The 16,526-nt window shown below is 41.7% G+C and overlaps 1 protein-coding gene across 8 annotated transcripts in view; it reads right to left on the minus strand.

Moving 5' to 3' along the window:
- The window catches only part of ppfia2 (PTPRF interacting protein alpha 2), a 231,197-nt gene extending 217,491 nt beyond the window's left edge, over nucleotides 1-13,706 (minus strand). For all 8 annotated transcript variants that reach the window (XM_034163802.1, XM_034163796.1, XM_034163798.1 and 5 more), the window contains exon 1: nucleotides 13,548-13,706. The gene's annotated coding sequence lies outside the window, so the exon portion shown is untranslated. The remainder of the gene's footprint in view (nucleotides 1-13,547) is intronic.
- Nucleotides 13,707-16,526: the final 2,820 nt, after the last annotated feature.

A 16,526-nucleotide genomic window follows, 5' to 3' on the forward strand; every position in this document is an offset into this window, starting at 1 on the left:
AAGGACCCCGGACCCCGTACTCCCAGAGCACTCCCCACAGGGCGCCCCGAGGGACACGGTTGAACGCCTTCTCCAGATCCACAAAACACAAGTGGACTGGTTGGGCGAACTCCCATGAACCCTCGAACACCTGATGGAGCGTGTAGAGCTGGTCCAGTGTGCTGCGACCAGGATGAAAACCACATTGCTCCTCCTGAATCCGAGGTTCGACCATCGGTCGAATTCTCCTCTCCAGTACTCTGGAATAGACCTTACCGGGGAGGCTGAGGAGTGTGATCCCCCTATAGTTGGAACACACCCTCCGGTGCCCCTTCTTAAACAGAGGGACCACCACCCCGGTCTGCCAATCCAGAGGCACTGTCCCTGATTGCCACGCGATGTTGCAGAGGCGTGTCAGCCAAGACAGTCCCACAACATCCAGAGACTTAAGGTACTCAGGACAGACTTCATCCACCCCAGGAGCCTTGCCACTGAGGAGCTTTCTAACCACCTCGGTGACTTTTGCCTGGGTAATGGATGAGTCCGCCTCTGGGTCCCCAGTCTCTGCTTCCTCTTCGGAAGATGTGACGATGGGATTGAGGAGATCCTCGAAGTACTCCTTCCACTGCCCAACAACATCCCCAGTCAGGGTCAACAGCTCCCCACCAGCACCGTAAACAGTGCCGATGGAGAGCTGCTTCTGCCTCCTGAGGCATCGGACGGTTTGCCAGAATCTCTTCGAGGCCGACCGATAGTCCTCCTCCATAGCCTCCCCGAACTCCTCCCAGACCCGAGTTTTTGCCTCTGCGACCACACGGGCTGCGGCACGCTTGGCCTGCCGGTACCTGTCAGCTGCCTCTGGGGTACCACCTACCAACAAAGATAAGTAGGACTCCTTCTTCAGCTTGACGGCATCCCTTACTTCCGGTGTCCACCACTGGGTTCGGGGATTGTCGCCGCGACAGGCACCAGAGACCTTGTGACCACAGCTACGAGCGGCCGCATCAACAATTGAGGTGGAGAACATGGTCCACTCGGACTCCATGTCTCCAACCTCTCCCGGGATCTGGGAGAAGCTCACCTGGAGGTGGGAGTTGAAGACCTCCCTCACAGAGTGTTCCACCAGTCGTTCCCAGCAGACCCTCACGATACGTTTGGGCCTGCCAGGTCTGACCGGCTTCCTCCCCTCCCAGCGGATCCAACTCACCACCAGGTGGTGATCAGTCGACAGCTCTGCCCCTCTCTTTACTCGAGTGTCCGAGACACATTTTTAATCTTGATAAGATTATTTCCACCATCATCAAAATTAAACATAATGATCCAGAGCGGCGTGGCCCACTGACAACGCAAAATATTTTGCGGCCCACCCAAACAATTAATCAAAATTTTGTAGTATTTCCAGACACATATTTTGTTGAACTGGATCATTTAAATGAATAATAACCTGAAATTTTAATTCCACAGCTTATTACTTGCAGCAACATTTTTAAAAACATCACAAATATTTTGATTAATTTTTTTTTTTGGGGGGGGGGGGGGGGCAAAATTGAAAATCAAATACGCTTATTTATTTATTTTTATGACCTTTTATGGCCCATCAGGGGACAGCGGCCCACACTTTGGTAATCACTAATGTAGGACTCTTATTTGGCTCTGAATCATCACCAATATTTCATTTATCATTCCAACAAATTTTGTGAAAACTCAGCTGAGGACTTTTTTGGAAGGGGAAATTGTTCAGAATGTCAATTAATAATAATAATAAAAAAAAGAATAAACAATTTAAAAAAAAAAAATCCACATCTTTTTCTGCTAAACTAAAGGAAGTAAAATGACCTGTATCTCACATCCTCATCAACACTAAAATTTCATAGATTTTCTCTTTACAGTATATAAGAGCAATTTTCATTCAACCAGGTGTGGCTGAAAAACCTTTTTGAGAATTTGATTGAAATGTTGAAAATAATGAGTTGTTTCTCTGGACAAAAAAAGAAAAAGAAAAACAAAAAAAAAAGGTTCTTCCACCAAGTTTTGGAGAGATTAGGTCAAACCTTTTGGGAAACCGATGAAAATATTTGAAAGACAATCTTGGTGTAAAAGAAATAAAAAATAAAAATTGGGCATCGAGATCAAAAGCAGAATTTATCGGGACATTCCTCACAAAACTGCTCCAATTTGGCAAAGATATAAAAGTGACAAAAAAAAAAAATCTGCAAACGTCTTCAGTTAATCTCATTAATGAGGATAATTGTGTGCAAAGATAAGAAGCGCTGCACAAAACAGCAGCATGCATCCTTAGCGGTACACCCATGTGAGGCAGTTCAGCTCTATTCACCACCTGGGAACATCAAAAAGACACGTGAAGAGCGCGCCGGAGCGCCACAGGACTCACCACGGCGCTCTGCGGCTTTGCAGATAAGCTGCACGCTTTAGAGACACGGCAGTACAATAAAAATAGCACCAATTGTCTTGTGCCTTTATCACCAAACATTAGCTGTGAATTTATAACTCAATAAGCAAGAAGATGCCTATTTAGGAATGAGCAAAGCACCAAATAAATAAATGAAAAAAAAAAAAAAGCCCATTAAGGAGTGAATCACTAAATAAGAGGTCATCATTTATTATCATTTGGCTCATTTCACATTGGTTCCTTCCAAGAACTGTTCAGATGATCGCGCATTTACTTCCTAATGTCGATTACTCGCATCATGTTAGGGTCACCGAAGAAGCTGACTGGTGGGAAATTCGACTTTTAAAATAACATCGGTTTGATTTCTTGGCTGGCAGCCGAGCACAAAGTGCATCTGTATCGATGCATTTGAGGCTAATGGAGAAACGGTTGCTGGCTGCTCTTTCCCACGTCGGTATCCGTAGGAGAGTGACAGGTGGGAAAGAGTGACGCAGCGGTTTTTGTGAATGGAGGAGGACAGATTACACACAGAGGAATCCCATTCATGCAGCTCCGAGTGGCAGACAGACTTCTGAAAGCGAAGGATGTCTGCCAAGAAAACTGTGGCTTAACTGTTCAATTTAGAAGTCGCTGCTGGAAGGCACGATAGCAGCATGAGAGTGAGAATCTACAGAGCTAGCGCAGGTCCAACTGAAGCTACAGCAAAATGAGATGCGTGCATGCTAACTGATGACAGCTACAGATACGAACAGCCTTGGGTCTTGCAGGGAAACCACCCAAGTAGACAACCGGTCGATCCCCACCTTTTAGAAAGTAGCCAATGATCTGCCACAGCAGGATGAAACGTGGGCATCCCCTTGGTCTTCACCAGCTCTTGGTGTCCTGCGTTTGTATCATGCCCAGAGAAACCTAGTCAAATTTTCAAAGCTAACGTGACGTTCTCCCCCAATGAAAGCAATACTCCTCATCGCAATGAAGTCTGCCTATGTTATCCTAGACGTACCAAAGGAACGTCCAAAGAGACCTAAGATCAAAGACATCCAGTCGACACCTGAGGTAACCCGTTAGTGTCCAAGTCTTGTGCTAAACAGTAATGGAGGAGCAGCAAGACCCTAAAGATTTGGACCTAGGTTCTCCTGCAAAGGTACTGGTATCACCAAACAATGCCGTTCGGGGAATTTATGACCTATAAACTCTTTTCAGCCATCTCCAGATTGCAAAGACTGAAGACTTAGAGGCGTAAATGTCACTGACAAGACAAACAAATCTTTGGACAAGATTTAACACTCAACGCTTACAGATACACTTTTAGATTGTTCCACAAGTCACTGAACATCCAGATTTTAGTCTTGATCAGGGACGATCACAAAGAGAAACATTTACACCAAATGTACCGGCACAATTATTCGCTTCAAGCCTCTGTTGAAATAACTGTGTTGTAAAATGTCATGTATTAAAATTAGGGGCTTCAACAAAAGCGTGCAAGTTGAAAATATCTTCAAAGTAGCAAGATTCCAACAACTTATGTTCAGACTCATCTTCTCTGTTGGCTTTTTGAGCAAAAGAAATTTGATGTTTGGTGGCCCGAACTGGGCTGCAGCTCAAAATAGCACTGCTAGGCCATCAGGGCAATATTAATATCTACCCCTGGATGAGCTGTCAAACACCAGATGCACCAGGGTTTTGGACAAATGATATAATGATGTGTCTTTGGGCTACAGCAGGGGTGCTCAAGTTTGGTCCTCAAGAGCTACCTTCCTGATACTCTTAGTTGTCTCCCTGCTCCAACACACCTGAATCCAATGAAAGACTCGTTAGCAGGCTTTTAATGAGCCTTTCATTGGATTTTAGGTGTGTTGGAGCAGGGAGACAACTAAGAGTATCAGGAAGGTAGCTCTTGAGGACTGAACTTGAGCACCCCTGGGCTACAGGAACAGGAAACTGTGATGGACCATTTTCAAACTATTTCCTGAAATCATATTGGCAAAATCAATCATTTTAAAAATGATTATGGTAATTAATATAATTGTTAACTGCAATCCGAGTGTGAGCCTCTGAGAGTTGAGGGGCGGTGTTCAGTGCCATACTGACTGACTGCGTGTTCGACTGAAAATAAGTCTTATGTGCACATGAAAGGACAGCATGTGGCCTTAAACATCGCCCACAATCCCCTGCAGCAAGGTCGTGCAAACCACCAATCGATAGATATTGAATAAGTCTACAGATCGAGTTGAATAAAAAAGGCAGTAAAGCTGTGGACGGAACACATTTTAACCAACCGCGCCATCTCCCACCGCTACATATGAAGGGTTGGCAACAGGAAAAACTAGGAAATAAACCCTTAAACCATCATTTTATAGGCTTCAGCCACAGGTAGCCTCCCTCTGCATGATGCTACGAGACAATAAAAGCGTCAACTGCACATTGGATATCTTAGCTAGTACACCATTTGCATAATACTGGGGAGTCACACCACTAGATTAAGCATCCTGCCTCTGCATTTAGCCACACTGTCACACTCAAAAATGCACGGCACAACTTCAGTGGCATGCAAATGCAAATATTGTCATGTTCCATTATTGCCATGGTTGCAAATGTTAATATTAATTTAGGGGATCAGAGAGAGAGAGATCACAGCACTGAGGAATGGAGCCTGCAGTGGTGAATACTGGAGCATTAAAACCCTACAGTACAAGTGCATTGATTAATCGATTTAAACTAACTGACAGGAAAATAATTGATTACTTTGGTAATTAATCATATAAGTCAAAACAACATGCTAAATTTTGACTTGTTCCAGCTTCTCCAATGTGAGGATTTGCCCTTTTTCTTAATTGGAGATCATTTTTACTATTTTATAGTTTTTGATTTATTTTAACGTGTTGCATATCAGGTAAATTATCCAAAGAGTTTAATAAAAATGTTCAAAAATGACACACAATCTCATTCTCACTTCTAATTCAATTTTTAAATGGGTTTAAACCCATTTATTTTGGATAAAATACAGATCTAGATATGAAGAGTTTAAAGAGTAGCAAAAAGCTGAGTCATCATGTTACAAGATGACAAATTTCTAATTTTTACCAAACACAACAACACATATTGCCAATAATGTACTGATCTGCTTTAAATTAACGTATCCTTTGGAAGCTACATTAGCTAATTCTGCATGGCAACAGATTAATCACACATTGATCACTTAGCTATCATTGTATGTTATGATACATGTTAGTGGATTACATTAGCCCTGTTTTTGATGAGTCACTCAAGCTAGCATGCTGTCAAATTAATCATGCTAACAGTAGTAACACTTAGCAAACATTAATGAATAAATGTTGTAAATTTAGGGAGGCATTAGTTGTGAATTTGATTAGTCACTTAGCTAACACACCTCTTGACTTAAATTTGTGAATTTGATTAGTCACTCGAACATCAGTGAGCACTTAACGAATATAGGCCTGACTGAAACATTAACTGTGGATTATAATCACTCAAGCTAATGTTTGTGAGCACTTCACCAACATGCACCTGACTTAAAACTTAGTTATCAGTTTGATTAGTCAATCCAGCTAACATGAGCAAGCACTTAACAAGTTAGTTAAAATAATATCTTTAGACATTAATTCCATTCATTGCCCAAGCAATAGCTATGTGTGAAATACTTTACACAGATAATTTTATTAGTCACACAAATGGATGATCACTTAGCTAATACACTCAACAAAAATATAAAGGCAACACTTTTGGTTTTGCTCCCATTTTGTATGAGATGAACTCAAAGATCTAAAACGTTTTCCACATACACAATATCACCATTTCCCTCAAATATTGTTCACAAACCAGTCTAAATCTGTGATAGTGAGCACTTCTCCTTTGCTGAGATAATCCATCCCACCTCACAGGTGTGCCATATCAAGATGCTGATTAGACACCATGATTAGTGCACAGGTGTGCCTTAGACTGCCCACAATAAAAGGCCACTCTGAAAGGTGCAGTTTTGTTTTATTGGGGGGGGATACCAGTCAGTATCCGGTGTGACCACCATTTGCCTCATGCAGTGCAACACATCTCCTTCGCATAGAGCTGATCAGGTTGTCAATTGTGGCCTGTGGAATATTGGTCCACTCCTCTTCAATGGCTGTGCGAAGTTGCTGGATATTGGCAGGAACTGGTACACGCTGTCGTATACACCGGTCCAGAGCATCCCAAACATGCTCAATGGGTGACATGTCCGGTGAGTATGCTGGCCATGCAAGAACTGCAACATTTTCAGCTTCCAAGAATTGTGTACAGATCCTTGCAACATGGGGCCGTGCATTATCCTGCTGCAACATGAGGTGATGTTCTTGGATGTATGGCACAACAATGGGCCTCAGGAGCTCGTCACGGTATCTCTATGCATTCAAAATGCCATCAATAAAATGCACCTGTGTTCTTCGTCCATAACAGACACCTGCCCATACCATAACCCCACCGCCACCATGGGCCACTCGATCCACAATATTGACATCAGAAAACCGCTCACCCACACGATGCCACACACGCTGTCTGCCATCTGCCCTGGACAGTGTGAACCGGGATTCATCCGTGAAGAGAACACCTCTCCAACGTGCCAAACGCCAGCGAATGTGAGCATTTGCCCACTCAAGTCGGTTACGGCGACGAACTGGAGTCAGGTCGAGACCCCGATGAGGACGACGAGCATGCAGATGAGCTTCCCTGAGACGGTTTCTGACAGTTTGTGTAGAAATTCTTTGGTTATGCAAACCGATTGTTTCAGCAGCTGTCTGAGTGGCTGGTCTCAGACGATCTTGGAGGTGAACATGCTGGATGTGGAGGTCCTGGGCTGGTGTGGTTACACGTGGTCTGCGGTTGTGAGGCTGGTTGGATGTACTGCCAAATTCTCTGAAACGCCTTTGGAGACGGCTTATGGTAGAGAAATGAACATTCAATACACGAGCAACAGCTCGACATTCCTGCTGTCAGCATGCCAACTGCACGCTCCCTCAAATCTTGCGACATCTGTGGCATTGTGCTGTGTGATAAAACTGCACCTTTCAGAGTGGCCTTTTATTGTGGGCAGTCTAAGGCACACCTGTGCACTAATCATGGTGTCTAATCAGCATCTTGATATGGCACACCTGTGAGGTGGGATGGATTATCTCAGCAAAGGAGAAGTGCTCACTATCACAGATTTAGACTGATTTGTAACAATATTTGAGGGAAATTGTGATATTGTGTATGTGGAAAAAGTTTTAGATCTTTGAGTTCATCTCATACAAAATGGGAGTAAAACCAAAAGTGTTGCGTTTATATTTTTGTTGAGTGTATGTTTCCAACTTAAATGTTAGCTGTGAATTTGTTTAGTCACTGAAATTTATGCCAGTGATCACTTGGATAATATAAATGGTAAATGGACTGCATTTATATAGCGCTTTTCCATCTGCATCAGACGCTCAAAGCGCTTTACAATAATGCCTCACATTCACCCCGATGTCAGGGTGCTGCCATACAAGGCGCTCACTACACACCGGGAGCAATAGGGGATTAAAGACCTTGCCCAAGGCCCTTAGTGATTTTCCAGTCAGGCGGGGATTTGAACCCAGGATCTTCTGGTCTCAAGCCCAACACCTTAACCACTAGACCACTAATATGTTTGTGCTTAAACGTTAGCTGTGAATTTCATTAGTCACTGACTCACTAATGCTAGTAATCACATTGCTAGCACCATTGCAATTTAAACATTAGCTGTGAATTTCATTAGTCACTCAAACTAATGCTAGTAATCACATTGCTAGCACTATTGTGACTTAAACATTAGCTGTGAATTTTATTAGTCACTCAAACTAATGCTAGTGATCACTTTGCTAACACCATTGTGACTTAAACATTAGCTGTGAATTTCAGTCACCCAGACTAATACTAGTGATCACTTTGCTAACACCATTGTGATTTAAACATTAGCTGTGAATTTTATTAGTCATTCAAACTAATGCTAGTAATCACGTTGCTAGCACTATTGTGACTTAAACATTAGCTGTGAATTTTATTAGTCACTCAAACTAATGCTAGTGATCACTTTGATAACACCATTGTGACTTAAACATTAGCTGTGAATTTCATTAGTCACTCAAACTAATGCTAGCAATCACGTTGCTAGCACTATTGTGACTTAAACATTAGCTGTGAATTTTATTAGTCACTCAAACTAATGCTAGTGATCACTTTGCTAACACCATTGTGACTTAAACATTAGCTGTGAATTTCAGTCACCCAGACTAATACTAGTGATCACTTTGCTAACACCATTGTGACTTAAACATTAGCTGTGAATTTTATTAGTCACTCAGACTAATACTAGTGATCACTTCGCTAACACCATTGTGACTTAAACATTAGCTGTGAATTTTATTAGTCATTCAGACTAATGCTAGTGATCACTTTGCTAACACCATTGTGACTTAAACATTAGCTGTGAATTTCAGTCACTCAGACTAATGCTAGTGATCACTTTGCTAACACCATTGTGACTTAAACATTAGCTATGAAATTCATTAGTCACTCACACAAATGCTAGTAATCACATTGCTATCACCATTGCAATTTAAACATTAGCTGTGAATTTCAGTCACCCAGAGTAATACTAGTGATCACTTTGCTAACACCATTGTGACTTAAACATTAGCTGTGAATATTATTAGTCACTCAGATTAATACTAGTGATCACTTTGCTAACACCATTGTGACTTAAACATTAGCTGTGAATTTTAGTAGTCACTCAAACTAATGCTAGTGATCACTTTGCTAATAGATCTGTAACACAAGCGTTAGCTGTGAATTAGTTGCTCAAAATGTGTACAGGTGGTGATGAACTGGGGAAATTTTTATAGGAAATCAAGTGTGTGAACCACTTGCTCCTCTGTGCCTAATATGTTAGCGAAATAAGAGTTTGAAGTTTGATTAGTCACTCCAGCAGCACTCTGCAAAATTAGATTATTTGCTCAAGCTAGCATTTAGGTAACTTTTGATGTGCCATTTACACTTCTTCCACCAAAGGACATGGGCACCGGTTGGTTCATGCACCAATTTTCAATCTTTCAGAGTGTTTCAACCAAAATTAACTGGTTGTTAACCTGGAAAAAATGGTTAGGAGCTGGTCTTAAAAAGCTTCATGGTTCAAGAATGCCAATCGCTGATTTAATATGATGTCTCTAATGTAACTCATATATTAAAGACTGGCTCAGTTCCTACAGTTAGCATGGTTTGGCTACAGGCTTTGGGTGAATGTTGGGAAATGAGAAACATTTGGTGCACTTGGTGTTTAGGCCTTCACTCCTGAAGCATTATGGGAATGCACACCGGCCTTTGGGAAACCAAAATAATATGCATTGTATTTTCTGGAGTATAAGTCTTGGTTTTTGACTAGTTTAACAGGTGTTCCAACTTAGCAACCAAAAAAAAAAAGTGTGTTTGTTATTATTATTACTTGTATTCACAGACCTTCCCCATGAATGAAAGCACTCAAAAAATAAAAGAACACTACAACAATGCACAAAAATCCCAAATCATAAAGCTGATAATACACACGATGGAGGACATACAGTAGTGTTCAGAATAATAGTAGTGCTATGTGACTAAAAAGATTAATCCAGGTTTTGAGTATATTTCTTATTGTTACATGGGAAACAAGGTACCAGTAGATTCAGTAGATTCTCACAAATCCAACAAGACCAAGCATTCATGATATGCACACTCTTAAGGCTATGAAATTGGGCTATTTGCCCTATTGACGTATCCCATAATCCCTTGCGTGCCAGACAGTCACTGCAGTCAAACATATAGAGAATCAACACGATGACAATTGTAAATGAATATTATACTACAAAAATGTATTTTTTTTATGCTTTTCGTCACGTTAATAAGAGACTGCTACATGAGACCCTGAAAACTTGCTAAAATAATAATAAATAATCTGTGTCTGCTACGTTTAATCTGCATGGAATTTAATAAACGCAAACTGACATTTCAGACATATTATATATATTAGTCTGGAACAAAGAGGACAATCAGTGTTGTAAAGAACAATAATCAAGACGTTAAAGAGCAAACTTCATTTCCCCCAGAACGACATGACCAGGAAGCAAGCGTAGCTCACAGCAGCTCCCATTGAAAATAACAGAGAGACAGCCTGTGATTCTAGCATGTTTACATAAACACAATAATAACATCTATAAACCGAGAGAATATGTTCACGAGAGTTTTAGGCACAATATAAAAATAGTTTTATGTTGCGATGTTAATGGTGGTGTCTGTGTGCAGCGGTTAAAGTGCAGCGTGATCAGAGAGTCTCAGTGTTACTGAGATCTTGCAGAGCGGCGAACTCGCCGAGGTTTTGCGGGATTTGAAACGTCAATAGGGCGGATTAGTAAAAAAAGTAGAAAAGGGGGTGTTCACAATAATAGTAGCATCTGCTGTTGACGCTACAAACTCAAAACTATTATGTTCAAACTGTTTTTTTAGCAATCCTGTGAATCACTAAACTAGTATTTAGTTGTATAACCACAGTTTTTCATGATTTCTTCACATCTGCGAGGCATTAATTTTGTTGGTTTGGGACCAAGATTTTGCTGGTTTACTAGAGTGCTTGGGGTCATTGTCTTGTTGAAACACCTATTTCAAGGGCATGTCCTCTTCAGCATAAGGCAACATGACCTCTTCAAGTATTTTGACACATCCAAACTGATCCATGATACCTGGTATGCGATATATAGGCCCAACACCATAGTAGGAGAAACATGCCCATATCATGATGCTTGCACCACCATGCTTCACTGTCTTCACTGTGAACTGTGGCTTGAATTCAGAGTTTGGGGATCGTCTCACCCCTTGGACCCAAAAAGAACAATTTTACCCTCATCAGTCCACAAAATATTCCTCCATTTCTCTTTAGGCCAGTTGATGTGTTCTTTGGCAAATTGTAGCCTCTTCTACACATGTCTTTTATTTAACAGAGGGACTTTGCGGGGGGATTCTTGCAAATAAATTAGCTTCACACAGGCGTCTTCTAACTGTCACAGCACTTACAGGTAACTCCAGACTGTCTTTGATCATCCTGGAGCTGATCAATGGGTGAGCCTTTGCCATTCTGGTTATTCTTCTATCCATTTTGATGGTTGTTTTCCGTTTTCTTCCACACGTCTCTGGTTTTTTGTCCATTTTAAAGCATTGGAGATCATTGTAGATGAACAGCATATCATTTTTTTCACCTGCCTATAAGTTTTCTCCTCTCCAATCAACTTTTTAATCAAACTACGCTGTTCTTTTAAACAATGTCTTGAACGTCCCATTTTCCTCAGGCTTTCAAAGAGAAAAGCATGTTCAACAGGTGCTGGCTTCATCCTTAAATAGGGGACACCTGATTCACACCTGTTTGTTCCACAAAATTGACGAAGTCACTGACTGAATGCCACACTACTATTATTGTGAACACCCCCTTTTCTACTTTTTTTTTACTAATAGCCCAATTTCATAGCCTTAAGAGTGTGCATATCATGAATGCTTGGTCTTGTTGGATTTGTGAGAATCTACTGAATCTACTGGTACCTTGTTTCCCATGTAACAATAAGAAACCTGGATTAATCTTTTTAGTCACATAGCACTACTATTATTCTGAACACTACTGTATGTTACCCATGAAAACACACTGTCATCGGAAATACAGCATTGTTTGGGAACTACTTTTTGCGCAGGAATTCATCAAGCACGTCAGCCGCGGATGCGTATTAACACAGAATATACAAAAACTGTATAGTTGTTCAGCCAAAACAAGAGCGTCCACTTTTAGCTTGCCATAAGCTAGTGTCGCTCGTGAGAGTATGATATATTCCTTGCAGTATGCAAACTGGGAAAAACTTGGATTTATTTGCACTTCCATATCTGACTGCCACTTCTGGAAGGGTACTGTTTTATTTATATCCTAAATGGTTTAAGGTGAAGATGGAGATAAAGGTTAGAGTTAAATAAATTTTGTGAAATACATAAGAAGTTTGCTCTTCCAGACCACTGGCACAATTCTGGAAGTCTTGCAGAGTAGCAGAATTCTGATTTTCTATCTCTCTCTTATATATATATATATATATATATATATATATATATATATATATATATATATATATATATATATGTGTGTGTGTGTGTGTGTGTGTGTGTGTGTGTGTGTGTGTGTGTGTGTGTGTGTGAAGAGTTCAGATGCAAAATCCAGTAAGTTTTTGTTTTTTAATGGAGAAAAATGCAGTTGAAAATGGAAATTTAAAGGAAACCATATTCAGAAATGCAGACTTTCATCAATAAAATGAAAACAGTTTGTTCAAATTCTTTCATATTTTGAACACTGATGGTCCCCTTGACAGCCAAGTACATGTTGGCCGCAACTAACAATTTATGGTTTTGGAAATGCTGGGTTTTGCTTCTGAACTCTTCATATATATATATATATATATATATATATATGAAGAAAATGCATCCCATTGAGTTTTTCTGTCACAAATATCCAGATGTGACCTTGAGCTCTAAAACTGAAATAGGAATTTTTCAAACTACTTATATCTTGTTTCATTTTTTTGGACATATAAGAGGAGTCGACAAGGAAAATCCTGGTTGTAGTTGCAGCTCTAACCTACAGGATGAGTGCAGCTTTTAATTCATTTATTTCCGGCCTTGGAAGTGTAGTGATGGTTGGATGAGAGGAGAGAGAGAGAGAGAGAGAGAGAGAGAGAGAGAGAGAGAGAGAGAGTGTGTGTGTGTGTGTGTGTGTGTTTGATGCTCTCTCGCTCCTTGCATCCTCAATAATAAGCTGTTTAAAGGAGGGGCAGCTGCTCCTGCTGTCACTGCGGTGCGCATCGCCTCGTTGCACCGCTGGAACATCTCCTCATCCTCTGAAATCATCACAGGGGAGAATCCTCGGCTTTTGCCTCAAGTCCAGGCTGCAGCCCGCCCCCTTTAACTCTCTCCTCCTGTGGATTTCTGCAGAGCCTCACAATGTCAGGCGTGAAATCCTCACAGGTTATGCGCGCGGACGCATCCGTGCGCCACGACGCACGTGAGTTCAGTCACCTTTAGCTGCAGGAACAGGACAATGTAGGTCAGCGTGCATACTCACGGTTTATTCCTTCACTCCGAGCAGCGGATCAATGACAACTGCAGTCCGCGCGATCCGGAGCATCGAGCGCGCGATCCGGATTTCAGGCGGCGTCGGATCCGGTGTCGAAGGCGCGGCTGCTGCTCGCCGCCGGCGGCGGCATGGTCACACGGACAAAAGAGGGGGAACGGCCGTTCCTGCCGGTGACATTTGATTTTCCGGCTGCACACGCCGGTGGAGGAAAATTATGGCACGTTACAAATTGTGCTGTTAGAAGCTGAAGCTGGAAAAGACCATTGGAGGAGAGGATGGAGGGGAGGCGCGCGCAGCCTTAAAGTTACAGCTGTTCAATTCTGTGTGCAGACCTGCCGTCATCACAGAGAGAGAGACTTCTTTCCCCAAAGCAGGGGGTCAGACAGGGATGCAGTTTGAGCCCAACCCTCTTCAACATCTACATCAATCAATAGGCATCACTCCACTGGTTTTTGGCACATGACCTGATGTTGCTGTCTCCAACCAAAGAAGGGCAACAACAACAGCAACATGACCTTCTACACAATTTCTCCCAAACCTCAACAGTGAATATAACCAAGACAAAAATTACGATATTCCCAAAAGGACCCAGCCTCCAGTCACACAAATATAGTTTCTTCCTGGATAAGACGTCCTAGAACACACAACAAACTACACCTACCTTTCAACAAAGCTGTAAATGACCTGAGACACGAGGCAAGAAGGGCTTTCTGTGCCATCAAAAAGAACATCAAAGTAGACATCCCAATTCAAACTGGCTCACAATATTGGACTCCGTCGTAGAACCTGTTTCTCTTTATGGTTCTGAGGTCTGGGGCCCGCACATCAACCGAGATTTTGCAAAATGGGACAAACACCAAATTGGGACTCCACGTGCAGAATTCTATGCAGAATTCTATCGGAAAACAGTGAACAACTGATGCAGAGCAGAATTAGGACAGTACCCATTAATTATTAAAGTTCATTCATTCATTCATCTTCAACCTCTTGCTCAACTTCAGGGTTACGGTTGGCTGGAGTCTATCTCAGCAGTCATAAAGCGTGAGGCAGGGTACACCCAGGACAGGACACCAGTCTGTCGCAGGGCCACAAATAGACAAACAAACACAGACACATCCACACACACACACCTACGGACAATTTTAAAGATTCCAATCCACCTAACCCGCATGTCTTTGGATGTGGGAGGAAACCGGAGCACCCGGAGGAAACCCACGCAAACACGGGGAGAACATGCAAACTCCACACAGAAAGGCCACAGGAATTGAACCCACAACCTTCTCGCTGTGAGGCAACAGTGCTAACCACTAATCCACCGTGCTGCCCTATTAAAGTTCAAAAGACAGCAATTAAATTTTCTGACCACCTTAAAAATAGTGACCCCAGTCTGCTCCATAACAAAGCCCTGATCCACAGAGAGACTGTGGAGAGACGCCCCCTCAGCCAGCTGGTCCTGGGACTCTCCACACAAACACAAGCAGAGTCACCAAACACAAATGTTAATAAACTAAACCAAATTCTAAGAAAACAAAAAGAAAACTATGTGACACTTTGGAAAAATTCAACCAAAAACCAGAGTAAATTTGATTAGACAGAACACCGTGACAGAATACCTGAGCACTGTGACCAACACAAAGCTCAGGAAATCCTTGACCATGTACAGACTCAGTGAGCACAGCCTCACCGTGGAGAAAGGCCGCCACAGACAGACCAGGCTCCCCAGAGAAGACAGACTGTGCACCCACTGCTCACAACACGGGGTGGAGAGCGAGCTGCACTTCCTGACCACCAAGACATCAGAGACATGAACATCCCACAGATCACAAACACACAAAACACTTTGAGAGCACGACCAACATCGACAAACTTCCATATCTGTTGGGTGAACAAGCAGCAAGGTTTGTGAGCTGCTGCGACAAGAAAAGAAGGAACACCAGACATAAACCACCGTAAACCCAAAACAAGAGATTAAACTGCTATGTTACTTTATCTGTGTATAATATAACACATTTTATAGGGCAATATTGACTATTATTTCAATCCCAAATCTCCTGTTTACACATTTATTTACTGTAGAATATTATTAACTGTATGGTCATCTTCTTAATTTTTATTTTTGCTCTATGTAACACTTGCTTTGACCATGTAAACATGTTTCCCATATCAATAAAGCTCCACTGAAACTGAAAAAATTCAAAACTAAGAGAGTGAAGCTTTCAATTACATTTAAAAACCTCAAAGCAGTGGATTTGATAAGATGTGAATACTGTAATATGTCCTTTAATGGTCACTAACTAGATGAGCACTCCACAGCATACCTCTGCCAAGGCTGAGCAGAGGGATGATATTCATGAAATTGCAATTTTTTTTTCATTTAAAAATCCACTTTTAAAGTCTAGAACTGATATAATTCAAAGTCAGTTTCATTATAGATTAAAGTTGAAAGAATGTAATAAGTTTAGAGGAGACGGCTTTTCTGTTTTTGAGTTTAAAAAACAAATCACAAAGAAAGCAAAGAAAAATGCAGAATCCGGAACCAATTTCCATTCATTTTCTGCTGCTTATCCTGGTCTGGGTCACGGAGGCAGCAAACCTTGCAGCTCATCCCACGCTTCCCTATCCTCGGCCAAGTCCTGTTCCTCAGCCAGCTGGAAAATACTATACCAAATTCCAGTCATCATCAAAAAAGTTCCTTCCCAACATTAAAAGCACTTTTGCTCCTTCTCGTTTGAATATTTAAGGAGATCTGAAACAGGGGAGGAGCCAGAAATTTATTTGTTGGGTGGGGGGAGGGGTGTCCCATTTTGAAACAATGAAACATTTCCTTAATCAAATCAAATCAAATCAATTTTATTTATATAGCGCCAAATCACAACAAACAGTTGCCCCAAGGCGCTTTATATTGTAAGGCAAGGCCATACAATAATTACGGAAAAAACCACAACGGTCAAAACGACCCCCTGTGAG

Source organism: Thalassophryne amazonica, chromosome 22 (assembly GCF_902500255.1).
Source record: "Thalassophryne amazonica chromosome 22, fThaAma1.1, whole genome shotgun sequence".
Classification (NCBI taxonomy): Eukaryota; Metazoa; Chordata; class Actinopteri; order Batrachoidiformes; family Batrachoididae; genus Thalassophryne; species Thalassophryne amazonica.